The 14,725-nt window shown below is 51.2% G+C and overlaps 1 protein-coding gene across 7 annotated transcripts in view; it reads right to left on the bottom strand.

Moving 5' to 3' along the window:
* LOC101941157 (uncharacterized) overlaps positions 1-9,923 on the bottom strand; it is a 43,185-nt gene extending 33,262 nt beyond the window's left edge. For 5 of the 7 annotated variants that reach the window (XR_010590212.1, XR_010590208.1, XR_010590209.1 and 2 more), the window contains exon 1: positions 6,609-6,671. The gene's annotated coding sequence lies outside the window, so the exon portion shown is untranslated. Of the gene's footprint in view, positions 1-6,608; positions 6,672-9,827 lie in introns of those variants that run through there. The other 2 variants (XR_010590207.1, XR_010590210.1) reach the window with 2 other exon arrangements.
* Positions 9,924-14,725: the final 4,802 nt, after the last annotated feature.

The following is a 14,725-nucleotide window of genomic DNA, read 5'->3' as shown; positions in this document are numbered from 1 at the left end:
AGGGGGAAACCTGCCTTGATGCGCCCGCCATCACAAGGGCTGGAACCTCGGCACCGATCCAGGTCCCGAAGCAGGTCCCCACGCCGCTCGCAGTCCCGGCACCGAATACCGTCTCGGCACCGGTCGTACTCGCGGCCAAGATCTTCTTCGCGGCACCGCTCTTCGTCTCGGCACCGATATGATCGTCGGCACCGATCAACGTCGAGACGTAGCTCTCGGCACCGCTACGGTCGACGCTCGACGTCGAGGGGTCGCTCCCGGCACCGGGCATACTCCAGGTCCTCGTCGAGGTCCAGATCCGACTCCCGGCACCGACGAGGTCATCGGCACCGGTCGCGGTCCCGGCACCGATCGCCGGCACCGCGCAGAGATAGATCATCTCCGGACCGGCACCGTGCGGCACCGCAGCCCACCGGGATGGTTTCATCTCTCTCGGCACCGCCATGGCCGTCTAGATCGGTGTCTCGTTCCTCGGAGGACCTGTCGAGATCGGCATACCCCCCTCAAGGGCACGCCGAGGAACAAAATTTCGGCCACTGGCAAGAGATGGCAGAGGACCACTCTCATGGACCATCTCACTGGTCGTTTTGGACCCCGTGGGCGTACCACCAAGAGCAAGGGGCTCCAATACCATCGACCTCTCGCTCGGGTCACTCGGTCAGAAGGGCCCCAGAATCCACCATCTCTCGGCCTCCGCCAGGAGGCATGGAGGCTTCGGTGTCCACGCCACCCGACACCAGGGACCCAAGTGCAGGTGATGCCCCGGCCCAAGAGCAAGGGGATCAGGACCCCCCCTTGGATCCGGTACCACCGGAGGCATCCTCTTCCTCCTCTCCGGACGAGGCAGTGGCGGGCACTTCATGTACGGGTCCCCCTCCGATAGATTTTCGGGCTCACCAGGATCTCCTGCGTAGGATGGCCCGTAATATGGACCTGCAGGCGGAGGAGATAGTGGAGGTGCACGACCCGATCGTGAACATCCTTGGAGCAGATGCCCCATCGAGGGTGGCGTTACCTCTGATCCGCACGATACAATCGAATGCGGATACGATATGGCAAACTCCTGCCTCCATTCCACCCACAGCGAGAGGGGTGGAAAGAAAATACTTTGTCCCCTCTAAGGACTATGGGTACTTGTATACCCACCCCCAACCGTGTTCACTGGTGGTGGAATCAGTGAATGCACGAGAGCGCCACGGCCAGCAGGCTGCAGCGCCTAAATCAAAAGAGGCTAAGCGGCTCGATCTGTTTGGCCGTAAGGTTTACTCAGCCGGAGGGCTACAACTTAGAGCGGCGAACCAACAGGCGCTACTGAGCCGCTACAATTTCAACTCCTGGAACTCTATGGGGAAGTTTAAGGAGTTGATTCCCCAAGAGTCCAGGGAAGAGTTTGGAGCCATGGTAGAGGAGGGCAAGAAGGTGGCTCGGACCTCCTTGCAGGCCTCCTTGGACATTGCAGACTCAGCGGCGAGGACCCTGGCTTCGGGTATCGCTATGCGCAGGATCTCCTGGCTTCAGGTTTCGGGTTTGCCTCCGGAGCTGCAGCAAACCCTACAAGATCTGCCTTTTGAGGGTCATGGATTGTTCTCGGATAAGACGGACTCCCGCCTGCAGAGCCTCAAGGACTCGAGAACAATCATGCGCTCCCTGGGGATGCATGTTGTGGGCCCCCAGCGCAGGCCGTTTAGGCCGCAGCCTCAGCGCTTCTACCCCCCCCGCCTCGTCAGAGACAGGACTCGGCCCGGAGGCGAGGGCGAGGTGGTAGAAGAAGGTGGACCGGCCCTCAACCTGGCCAGAACCAGGGGCCACCTAGACCACCTTCAGGCCCCAGGCAGAACTTTTGAAGGTGCGGTCGAGGACGGCGCCCCAGTCATCCCCCAGGATCCAGCCCCCTCCTTTCGGGATCGCCTCTCCCACTTCCACCGTGCTTGGTCCCTTATAACTTCGGACCGTTGGGTCCTCCGCACGGTGGAGAGGGGATACGCTATCCAGTTTTCTTCATTTCCCCCCTTCTCCCCCCCTTCCCCGTCCCTCTTCAGGGACCCTTCTCACGAGCAACTTCTTATACAGGAAGTCTCTACGCTCCTCGCCATGGGGGCCATAGAGGAGGTTCCGGTGGATTTAAGGGGCAGGGGATTCTATTCCCGTTACTTCCTCATCCCCAAGTCCAAAGGAGGTCTGCGACCCATCTTGGACTTGCGCGGACTCAACAAATTCGTAGTAAAGTTGAAGTTCCGCATGGTCTCTCTGGGGGCCATTATCCCTTCCCTCGATCCTGGAGACTGGTTTGCCGCCCTCGACATGAAAGACGCATACTTTCACATTGCTATTTACCCGCCTCACAGACGCTTCCTCCGATTCGTGGTAAACAGGGTGCACTACCAATTTGCAGTCCTTCCCTTCGGCCTATCTTCGGCCCCACGGGTCTTCACGAAATGTATGGCTGTCGTGGCAGCGTACCTTCGTCGGCAAGGGATACAGGTGTTCCCGTACCTAGACGACTGGCTGGTACGCGGTCGCACCAAGGAACAAGTTCGCGATCACGTCCACATAATAGTGCGCACATTCAACAAGTTGGGTATCCTACTCAACAAGGACAAATCCACTCTAGAACCTACCCAGAGAATAGAATTCATCGGTGCGGTTCTAGACTCCAGACGCGCACAAGCCATCCTGCCAGACAATCGCTTTTGCACCATCACGAGCCTCATCCAAGGACTCAAGGCCTTCCCAACTACCACGGTGAGGTCGTGCCTTACCCTCCTGGGTCACATGGCTTCCTGCACGTACGTAACCAGGCATGCCAGACTTCGGCTTCGCCCACTCCAGACCTGGGTGTCATCAATATACCGCCCACATCGGGACAGCCTGAATATGGTGGTCACAATCCCGAACTCGGTCCTGACCTCCCTCACATGGTGGCTAGATCACAGTGTAGTTTGCGAGGGGATGCCGTTTCACGCCCCACAACCCTCTCTGCACCTGGTCACAGACGCTTCATCTCTGGGTTGGGGCGCCCATCTCAACGAGCACCATACCCAGGGCCTGTGGACTGCACCTCAGCTAGCCCTACACATCAATGTTCGGGAACTGATGGCGGTGCGCCTGGCGTGCCAGGCATTTCTCAATCTCCTACGGGGCCGCTGTGTGTTAGTTCTCACCGACAACACCACGGCCATGTTTTACATCAACAAGCAAGGAGGAGCACGTTCGTCAATTCTATGCCAAGAGGCCATTCGCCTGTGGGACTTCTGCATCGCCCACTCAATCCATCTCACGGCATCGTTCCTCCCTGGAGTCCAGAACACTTTAGCGGACCGACTCAGCAGGTCCTTTCAAACGCACGAGTGGTCTATCCGTCCGGACATCATACATTCCGTCTTCCAGAAGTGGGGGTTTCCCCAGATAGACCTGTTTGCATCTCGAGACAACAGGAAGTGCCACGTGTTCTGCTCCCTGCAAGGTCGAGCCCCAGGCTCCCTCTCGGATGCGTTTCTCCTTCCCTGGAAAGTCCACCTGTTTTATGCCTTCCCTCCGTTTCCTCTGGTCCACAAGGTACTGCTCAAATTGCGCAGAGACCAGGCACAGGTAATTCTGGTCGCTCCAGCGTGGCCGAGACAACATTGGTACACCACGCTGTTGGAACTCTCGGTTCAGACACCGATCCCGCTTCCGTTGTATCCGGATCTCATCACGCAGAACCACGGCCGGCTGCGTCACCCCGACCTGCAATCACTCCACCTCACGGCGTGGCTGCTCCATGGTTCACCCAGGCAGAGCAACAGTGTTCACACTCTGTCCAACAGATTCTGCTGAGCAGTAGGAAGCCCTCAACACGGACCACATACTTAGCCAAGTGGAAGCGGTTCTCCTGTTGGTGCGAACAACGAGCCACGTCCCCATTGCACGCACCTATTCCTCTTATTTTGGAATATCTCCTCTCCCTAAAACAGCAGGGGTTGGCGATATCTTCAATTAGAGTTCACCTGGCCGCTATATCGGCCTTCCATCCAGGGGAACTCGCGTCCTCGGTATTCTCTAACCCGATGGTCGTTAGATTCCTCAAGGGCTTAGACCGGATGTACCCACAACAACGTCAGCCCGTTCCGACGTGGGACCTCAACCTGGTTCTCTCCAAGCTCACAGGTCCTCCATTCGAGCCACTGGCCACCTGTTCACTTCTGTACCTATCCTGGAAGACAGCCTTCCTCGTAGCCATCACCTCAGCAAGGCGCGTTTCTGAACTCAGGGCGCTTACATCCGAGCCCCCTTACACAGTTTTCCATAAGGATAAAGTGCAGCTCCGCCCACATCCTGCCTTTCTCCCTAAGGTGGTTTCTCCATTCCATATCAACCAGGATATATTTCTCCCGGTCTTTCACCCTAAACCACATGCTTCTCGCCAGGATCAACGTTTGCATTCCCTGGACGTACGCAGGGCCCTGGCCTTCTACATTGACCGCACAAGGCCCTTTAGAAAGACGACGCAACTCTTCGTTGCAGTGGCCGACCGAATGAAAGGCTCACCGGTCTCCTCACAACGCCTATCCTCCTGGATTACGTCTTGCATCCGGACTTGCTATGACCTGGCAGGTGTCTCAGCACCGCACCTCACCGCTCACTCCACGAGGGCCCAAGCGTCCTCGACGGCTTTCCTGGCGCAAGTTCCGATCCAGGACATTTGTAGAGCTGCGGTTTGGTCGTCAGTCCACACGTTTACAGAACACTATGCACTAGTGCAGCAGTCCAGGGACGATGCTGCCTTTGGATCAGCGGTTTTGCACACAGCAATGTCTCACTCCGACCCCACCACCTAAGTTGGGCTTGGGAGTCACCTAATGGAATGGATATGAGCAAGCACTCGAAGAAGAAAAGACGGTTACTCACCGTTGTAACTGTTGTTCTTCGAGATGTGTTGCTCATATCCATTCCAAACCCGCCCTCCGTCCCCACTGTCGGAGTAGCCGGCAAGAAGGAACTGAGGGGGCGCCGGGTCGGCTGGGGTATATATTCAGCGCCATGAAGGCGCCACTCTAGGGGGCTCCACAGCCGACCCGCCGGTGTTGCTAGGGTAAAAATCTTCCGACGATCGTGCACGCGGCGCGCGCACACCTAATGGAATGGATATGAGCAACACATCTCGAAGAACAACAGTTACAACGGTGAGTAACCGTCTTTTCTGCCATTTCCACATTTTCTGTTATTTTCTATCCTTGGTATTCTTCTTGCTTCAAATGTATTTGTAGAATGTTTTCCTGTTACCTTTATGTCTCTAGTTTATAGAATCTTGTTTTGTGCTTTGGCCTTTCTAAATTTGTCCTTACATGCTTGTGGGTTTTTTTTTTTTTAATATATTCATCCTTCATAATTTGATCTAGTTTCCATTTTTTTGTAGGACTCCTTTTTGATTTTCAGATCATTGAAGATCTCCTGGTTAAGATAGAGTGGTCTCTTGCCATACTTCCTATTTTTCCTATGCAGTAGGATAGTTTGCTCTTGGGCCCTTAATAATGGCTATCTGAAAAACTGCCAACTCTCTCAAACTGTTTTTCGCCTTAGACTTGCTTCCCATGGGATCTTACTCACCAACTCCCTGAATTTGCTAAAATCTACCTTCTTGAAATCCTTTATCTTTATTCTGCTGTTTTCTCTCTTACTATTCCTTGGAATCAGGAACTCTATCATTTCTCGATCACATTCATGCAAACCGCCTTCCACTTTCAAATTCTCAACCAGTTCCTTCCTATTTGTCAAAAATCAAATATAGAACCGCCTCTCCCCAGTTGCTTTCTCCACCTTCTGAAATAAAAGAATCTCCTATGCATTCCAAGAACTTGTTGGATAATCTGTGCCCTACAGTACTATCTTCCCAACTGATGTTTGGGTAGCTGAAGTCCACTATCACCACCAAGTCCTGTGCTTTGGATGATTTTGTTAGTTGTTTAAAAAAACCTAATCCGTCTCTGGAGGAGAAAAGGAAAGATACCGGGGGGAGGGGGTACAAATTCCAAACATGTTTCATTTCAGTTTGCATCACATTTTTTAATAAGCCTTTCGATAGAAAAATTGAAACATTTTGTGAGAGTTTTTTAACAAAGTAAAACCAGTTTTGTTTCCTTTGAAAATTTTCACTGAAAAGAATTGCCTTTTTTCACCAGCTCTACTATTGAACTTTAGTTCCATTATCATATATTTCTCTCCTATACTGTCCAGCCCTGAGTCTGCTCAGTATTCACACTTCAAACAAAGCCTAAAATTTGTGAAATGCCCCCAGGTTTACATCTGAGTGGTGCAGACTCCTTCTCTGCTTATGCTTAAATCAAGGTGATCTATTATGTACTGGGACTATAATCTAAATAATTTTTCCCAGCTATTGAGGAGCAATAGATCTGCATGTAATGCACATGCTTTGATAATGTCTTCAAAAGTTAAAGCATTTATTTTGCATTATTTAGAAAGCAAAAATAATCTAGGAAGACTGAAAATAAAATAAATTTTACAGAAACTATACAATACAGTTTTGCAACAGCATAAACAAAGTAAAAGAACAGTAATGCTAGTAAGAATTTTATGCTACAAAGGAAAAGCAAAGAGATAGTTCCACTTACCAGCAGTTGCCTGTGGGAGCTCACCCAGATCTCTTTACATCAGGAACTAGCAGTATCTGAAAACTGCAAAGGAGACTGACAATGTGACTCCCCCCCCGCCACTCCTCTCTCTAACAGTCATGTTTGCCTGATTGGTTATTTTGAACAACTTGAATAAATACAAGCCATAGCAAGCAGATTCCTGATCCCCACAGTTAGTATTTGTAACAGGAAAGCAAAATATGTGAGCATTCAGTTCAAGGAAACTGACTCATCAACACTCCTTTGTGCATTAACTGCCAGCCATTGTGTGACATTTTAAGCAAAGTATCCAATACATTAATTTGCATATTAGCAAGTGTGCAAATTACCCTAAACTTCATTTTTAAAAGCTTTATGGATAGAAACGGAGGTCAGTGGAATGGGACAAAGGAAACCAAAGTGTAGTTCTGGGTAGAGGCAAGGTGTGTGAGGGTCATGTACCCTCCAGTTTTATGCCTTCCATTTAGCAACAGCTTCAGAGGTTTTCAAGCTGGGGTACGCCTCCCTCAAGGAGCTTGGAGGAATGTTGGGTTTTTTGGGGGGGGAGGGGAGGAGCAGTGATGCCAGGCGGCTCAGGTCAGTTCCACATGGTGGGGCTCAGGGATGGAGCACCACCTCCACCCCCAACTCACCTCAGCGGGCTACCCAGCCTGTCTGGGTTGGGGGGGAACTTTCTGAGCTGAGCCTCTCCGCCCCCGCACCTTGGAGTTACAGTTTTTGGTTGAGTCAGGGGGTGGAAGTAGCGCTCTCTCCCCAAGCCTTGTGGCATTGCCGCTCCCCCTGGCCCCTGAACATTCCTCTGTGCCCCTCTTGGGGGCATGCCCCACAGTTTGAAAACCTCTGTTCTAGATTCAGAGGCAATGCCTGGGGTCGTCATGTTACCCGGGGTTCTTTCAACCAAAAGCTCTTGATAACTTTTACTCTGTGCGAGAAGGTGTCAAGAAATAAATCAGGGGAGACATGGCCATCCGACCAATAGATGGCTGGCACAAACAGGACAACACAAGAGTGCTTTCACCTAAAGCTGAACTTTATTTAGTCTCAAGCACTTACACACGTCCGCAACAAGATTAGTAAAACACCCCCAACCCTTGATAATTACCAAAGCTGAGTGTGGCTTTCAAGTGACACAGTGGCAGGCTTCCGGTGGCCAAATCGGCCATCTGCTGGTGGGGACTGCAGGATGTATCCAGAGGGAAAGTCCAAAAGAGTCCCCAAATAAGTCCAACTATCTCAAGCTTTTTCCCCTATTTATACATTAGTAATAGAATGACATGTCCCTTAAAGAAATCTTGTTAAGTAAGCAGTTTCAATGGTCAAGCAAGAGGTTCCTTCTGATTAACCAGGTGTGGGTTTTTCCAGAGTTTGCAGCCTTGAGACCCAATAGACATTCCTGGGGCATAGCCTACTCTTTTAAAATGCATGTATCAGCAACTTCAACACAATTCTTATCAGGAAGGACGCGGGGTCAAGCTGCCCTTTCTGTGGCACCCCAAACCTCTCCCCCCTCCTGCCTTGGTCAAGCTGAGGCTGCTGAATGGCCAATTTACAGCTTGCTGACTAGGCCGCCTTTTAACAATAAGCCATAGTGGTTTCAGGCACTTTACTGGTTTGCCAAAATTTCCCCGTACAGTCATGTCCCCCCCACACCTTTAAATTGTGCCCTCCACTACCAACAGTTACATATTGCCTCTGGGTCTAGGGGGTGGGTCAAGCAGATAACAGAGGTTGCCTGTGCAAGGACACCAAGCAGAGACCCCTGCATGATGCCCACTGCTCCAAGTCCCATGCTCCACAGTGGAATTCTGTCTGGATGCAGGAACAACCAATGCAAGGAATTCAGGCAGAGGGAGCCTTGCAACGAAGCCTCTTAGACAGTTTGGCCAAGGCCAGGAGGAGATTTACACGGATTGCTGGGGACATTGTGGAGTGAACAAAAGGAAAAAAGTGTGGGAGGAGTGCAGCCAGAACTTCAGCAAGAGGTTCTGGAGAAGCTGAAGTAGGGGGCAGCAACCTGCTATGCACCAAGGACTTCTTCCTCCAGAGCAGGCCTGCAAAACTCCTAAAGCAGCGAGGGCCATATTACTCAAAAGAAAATAGCTGAGGGCCGAAACCCACCAGCCGCCCCGAAACACCCCACCCCCACCCCAGCGCTGCCTGGCCCCGCGGAAACAACCCCTCCCCCCCAGCGCCGCCCACCCCTGCGGAAACAAACCCTCCTTCCCCAACGCCGCCCCGCCGAAACAGCGATATTGAACCTTGATAATATGTTATAGCGGGCCCCTAAAGTAGTATAATTAAGGTAAAAGAAAAAATGTCTTTTTGCTAGAAGTAGAATAAGATCTTCCCCCCACTTTGTCATCAATTGCCCTGTTGAATGAATGAGGTGTGAATGAGAAAGGCGTGGAAGGCAGGCACCTCCAGACAGCTGCAAGCCTTGGAGAGGGGATGGGAGCCAGACCAAGGACAATTAAACTTGTCAAGTAGGCTGACTAGAGAAGAGCAGACATACTGACGGCTCTGGGGTTAGAAGCAAGCATTTTCCTTTGGGAACACCCTCTTTGCAGCATTGGGACAACCCCCAGCCCAGAGAAAAGCAGCAAAAAGGACCAATTTTTATGAGAGACAAGATCAGTAGAACAGGTCAGCCACCGATTCGCTGCTCGCCTCCTCATCCTCCCTCCCAAGTATAAAGCCCCCCCGCCACTGCCCACCTGGCTCGTCATCCCCCCCACCCTCCCCCGACTCGCCTACTCACTCTCCGCCGCCCGCTCGCCTCCTCAGTCACCCCCACACCTGTCCCCCCACCACTGCCCGCCTGCTCGCCTCCTCAGCCCCCTATCCCCCTGGCTCGCCTACTCACCACCTGCTTGCCCCTCAGCCTCTCTCCCCCGCTGCCGGCTCACCTGCCCCCCCACCACTGCCCGCCCACTCGCCTCCTCAACCCCTCACCCCCCCAGCTCGCCTACTCACACCCCCGCACTGCCACCGCCGCCAGCTCACCTGCTTGTCCGCCGCTGGCTTGCCTGCTCCCCCTGCCACCAGCTCATCTGCCTGCCCGCTGCTGGCCCCTTACCTTCTGCCGCTGCCCCCGTCCCCTGCCACTGGCTCACCCTCACTCCCCAGCCTGCCACTGACCTCTTCACCACCCCACCCACCAGCCAGCCAGCCGTTGCCTTGCCCCACCCTGCTGCTTACCTACTCACCCCCCATGGGCCACACAGTGAGCCCATGCGGACCACGGGCCATATGTTGTGCTCTAGAGAGAGGACGGGCCCCAGAACCTTCCAGTCTTGCCAAACTTGTGGAATGGCTGGAATGGAAACAAAGATTTTCTTAGGCATTGTGATAGGGCTTGACTCACCACTGTGGCACCTCCTGCTGGCTGTCTTGGGGATTATCTCTGTATACCAGCGCAGATCTCCTCTGGTAATGTCTTGCCACTGTCACTTCTGCTCCAGGGACCCATGTTACTCCCAGGACCGCAGCATCCTCTTCATTACACAGCCCGCCGGCTGTGCCACACTCCATGTTCCCCCCTTCTAGGGGACAGTACCACCATCCCTCACTCCAGCCACTTCCTCAGCGGCAGGCGGGGGGGGGGGGGGGGGGGGGGGAGGGGACCTGGGCCCACCCACTACTCCGGGTCCCAGCCACTCTAGATGGCCACCACCTGCTGCGTCCCCTCTGACTCCTCTGAAGATCTCCCAGGGCCACTCCCCCGCAGCCCTAGCGCCCCTCTTGCTCTTGCCTTTGCTTCAGGGCCTCAGCCCGCCAGGAGCTGCCTTTAGCTCCCTGGGTCTCTGCCTGCAACACTGTTAAGTCCCAGGTGCTTACTGCCCTCTACCTGCAAGGCAACCAGTCCTCCCTCTTCAAGCTCCAGGGAGTGACTGAAGCAGCTCTATACTGCCGCTCTTCTTATACGGGGCCTGCCCAGCCCTGATTGGCTGCTCCTAAAAGCCCTTCTGTGATTGGCTGCCTCCTGTGCAGCCTCCCTAGGGGTCTATTAACCCCTTATGGGCCAGTGTGGGGCAGATGCCTCATCACAGGCATCTACACAGGTGAGCAAACAGGTAGGAGACAGGCAAATACGTTCACTCATCTATGACATGGGAAGCGAAATGCAGCATGTTTTAGCTCCTTCTCTTTCACCAACATTGACAATGAGAAGGATTAGGATGAAGTTCTCCAGGAAGACTACTACAGCATGAGTGGTAGCAATAGTATAGTTCAAATTTAAAAATAGTTCTGTTACAATCCCATTTTTTCACACTTCCCTTCCTAGCGCTGTTATCCTACCCTCTGTTTTACAGAGCAGCTTCCATTCAAACAATGGTAAATGAGCTGGCAGAACTGTATCTTCACATCCTGGAAACCCACTCTCTCACTGGCTGGTGTTACCAGCTTTGCCTGTTACTTTGGGGTGTGCTAATTTATTAGGGTTACTCTTCTGGGTTGGGGGGGGGCGTTTCTGTAACTCTATCAATGTACTGCTTCTGTCACTTGTGTTTACCTAAGGAGCTCTACTTCTCCCTGGGGCAAGTTCCCTCCCAGTAGAGCTATCCTGCAGGACCTAGGTTCCCCAGGGCTGGGTTCTTCCAACCCAGAATCAAACGAACACACACACACACAAAAACACACACATTAACTGAGCATGTCTGAGAAGACTGGGTTAATCAGCACTTTGAAGCTGAACCCTTATATATCCCTGGACTCCGCATTCTGGGTCGAGCAGCACTTCCAAGCTGCTACCCTCATATGTCCCAGGTTCAGCACGTCCCTATCCCAACTTTCACATTACAATTGTTCTGGTAATAACCCACTTGATGAGCAAACCCTACAGGATTTTTGGGGGTTGCCGGGATCTTTTAGCTTAGGAACCAGGAGAGTTGCTGCAGAGCAAATGAGGAAACCAAAAAATACCCAAGAGGGGGGGGGGGGGGGGGGGAGAGAGAGAAGCAACCAGATTAACCATGGAAGTTATTTCTTGCCAAGTAATAACCATACAAGGGAAGCCAAACAAACAAAACAATTATAATATTAAATCTAACCTAAATTTGATTATAAAAGTCAGATTTAGAAAACTATAACTGATCACACAAATCAGGGTCAGAAGGCTATACTGAGAGAGAGAGAGAGAGGGAGAGAGAGAGAGATGGATTCTCACCACTCCCATGAAGCTTGAATCAATCGGGGGTCCCAGGTGATGGTGGTAGCTGAGGGTCCAGAGTGCTGGAAACTGGCAGAGCCCCCAGCACAATCAATCAGGAGAAGATGAAGTGCCAATGGAACTGATGCAGATTTTGGATCCAGGCATCAGAATACTTACTTGAGCGTGGGTAGGGGTTTTTTGTAGGGAAACAATAATGGTTCAAGGGAGAACACTAGATTTGTTTATGTGTAAACTGGTGGGAGTATACCAAAGTTGTTTTGTTCAGGCTAGACAATGGGAACTAATCATTCCTGGCAGTGTTCCTTCCAAGGAGTTCACAATGCAGTTAGGGAGCTTCACTATTTTGGATACCAATAAAGGATTTATTACTAGAATTGGTCTGATAACTACTGAGCTGGGTGTGTGCAGGTGTGGGTTCATTAACATCTGGAGCAGAGATCTCCCATCATGCAGTGCTTCCCTGCTTTTCTGGTCCCAGAGTTCAGAGTGGTTCTTGCCTTGGAATCTCTGTTCTCCGTTCTGTATGCTAATGGAGATGCCTCCCTGTCTCATCTTCTATGCAAATAAGGCTAAAAGGAGTTTCCTTAATCCTGTCATCCTTATCCCAGGGGTTTAGGTGTGTCTCCCATGGTCTTTTCATTGCTTTTTGTAAGTCTTTCTTCTGATCCGTTTTGGTTCAAGCAGAGGCTGCGGAGGGCGGTGGGGTGGGGGAGGGTATTTTGTGACTCAGACAAGCTGGGTACTGCACCCTGGTTCCCCAAGAACACAGAGCAGATAGGTAACACTGGATTTTGTAAAGGTTCAATAGTTGAATAAACCAGCAAAAGATTCATATTAGATCTTCCATGGCAAAAGCCATTCCTCTAGACCTGGGGTGTCAAACATATGACCCCCAGGCCAGATCAGGGCATTGTGATGTATTTAGGTGACTTATATGACATATTTAGATTGTGAAGAACCTAAGTTTTCATTTAAAAATAAAAGTAAGTGTCTAGCCCTCCTGGCTGCACACAGATCCTTCCAAATGTGACCTGAGCGTAAAGTGATGGCATGTCTGCCTGGGTCTGCAGACAGTCTGAAACAATGATTCAGAGGAGTTTACCCCTTGATCACTTTGCAAGCCTCCGTCTTATGTCAGGGGGTAATTCCCTGAGGACAAAGGGGAATATAAAGTCTTGAATGTATATCCTGGCCCATGAACCAAAATTAAATATGGAATCCAGCCCTCTTCCTAGTGAATTTGACATTGCTGCATTAAACCCTGAATGGGCTACCGTAACTATTCTCGGACCAGAGGAGAGTGGCTGGTCTGCATTCATTTTATGTGACTCTAAAAAATTCTGAGAAAAAATAAACTTGTCATTTAGCCAAGTTTGAAGTTGAGATGGGTCAGGGGGTGAGGGGCAAGAGAGAGAGAGACAACCTCAAACCTCTGAACCTTGTGGGTTTCAAAATCTAGATCCCTATTTTGTAGCTTGACCCCATTTCTGCTGTACACAAAAAGCAATTTTTCTTTGCAAAAATATATGTGCTATGGGTCTTGTCAATTTTTATCCTACTTCCCTGAATAAAACAACATGGTTACAGGAAAAGAAACGGATGAAAAAGATTCTCTCATGCCTTGCAGCAGCATTCATTGTCCCACAGAGGGAGCTCTTAAACAAGTTACAAATTAAATCTTGCCCCAAGTATTTTATTTCACTGCTATAGATAAGTTTAGTGTGGTGACTATATTAATGGTTTTTCACGGCACTATTAACATAAGGATGTTAATATCATGTCTATTAAGCACAGCCTCGCATAGAGGATGATGGAGGGCCATGCTGGCCTAGCAGAAGCAATAAATCTGTGAAATGGCAATAATGATTGTGAGCTTCATTGTAAAGTTCTTTGAGATCTGATGACATAAAGGGCTAGATAAAAGCTCAGCTAGCTATTATTATTATTATGTAGTCTTTGTTGATGTTTCTATCTAGGAACTTATCTGACCCCAGAATCTGAGTGGTTCCCAAAAATTTAAAATACAAAATAATACTCTTCTTTTCTTTTTCTCCCTTCCCAGTAGCTTGATCACTTTATGATTTGTGTGTGTGTCTGCATTTGAGCAAGTGAATGGTGGGTGTTGGTGTGTGTGAAAAACTTAATCAGGGAAAGCTAGGTGGAAGAGATGAGTTTCTGTTCTGAACAGGGTGAGGCCCATGGTTATTCCTTTCTCTTGTGGCAGAGAGTTCCATAGTCTAGATCCAGCTCCTGTGAAGCTTCTGTCTCACTTATTCAAGAGCTTCCCCTATTATTTGACAATGTCATGTGTTCCAGTGGAACATATCTGTCATGGGAGCACAGAGGGAGATCCCTCGGGTACCTAAGGCCAATCCTAGGGCTTGGAATAGCCTCCTTTTGAAAAGAGCTCTGTGTTCAGTAAGGATCCAGTACAGAAACCAGAGTGCTAAGTAGTTGTGCTTGAGCTCACCTGTGTCCTCTGTGTAAGGGGACTGTTGCCCCCTTACTAACATTCAGTGGGGGTGTTTTGGTTGGCTAGCTCCCAGTACTAAAAGGGGAAGGGTCGATGGGAAATCAGGACCCTGAGACTGGCATAGGCGCCAACTTCTGCTCCCGCCAGTGGGTGCTCAACCCCCCGCTCTGCCCCTGGCCCTGCCCTGACTCCACCCCTTCCATGAGGCCCCGCCCCTGCCCTGCCCCCATTCCAACCCCTTCCCCAAAGTTTCCACCTCCTCCCTGCCCCTTTTCCGACTCCTTCCCCAAATCCCCTGGCCCCTGAGTGCACCACGTTCCCGCTCCTCCTCCTCCCTCCTGGAGCTTGCTATGCCACCAAACAGCTGTTTGTTGGTGCTGGGAGGTAGGCGGAGGAGCAGAGATGCGGCATGCTCAGGGTGGGAGGCGGAGGAGGAGGTGGAGTGGGGGG

Source organism: Chrysemys picta, chromosome 9, assembly GCF_011386835.1.
Source record: "Chrysemys picta bellii isolate R12L10 chromosome 9, ASM1138683v2, whole genome shotgun sequence".
In the NCBI taxonomy this organism is placed as follows: domain Eukaryota; kingdom Metazoa; phylum Chordata; order Testudines; family Emydidae; genus Chrysemys; species Chrysemys picta.
Note: the sequence above shows the minus strand (reverse complement) of the source record. Positions and strands in the feature narration are given on the sequence as shown.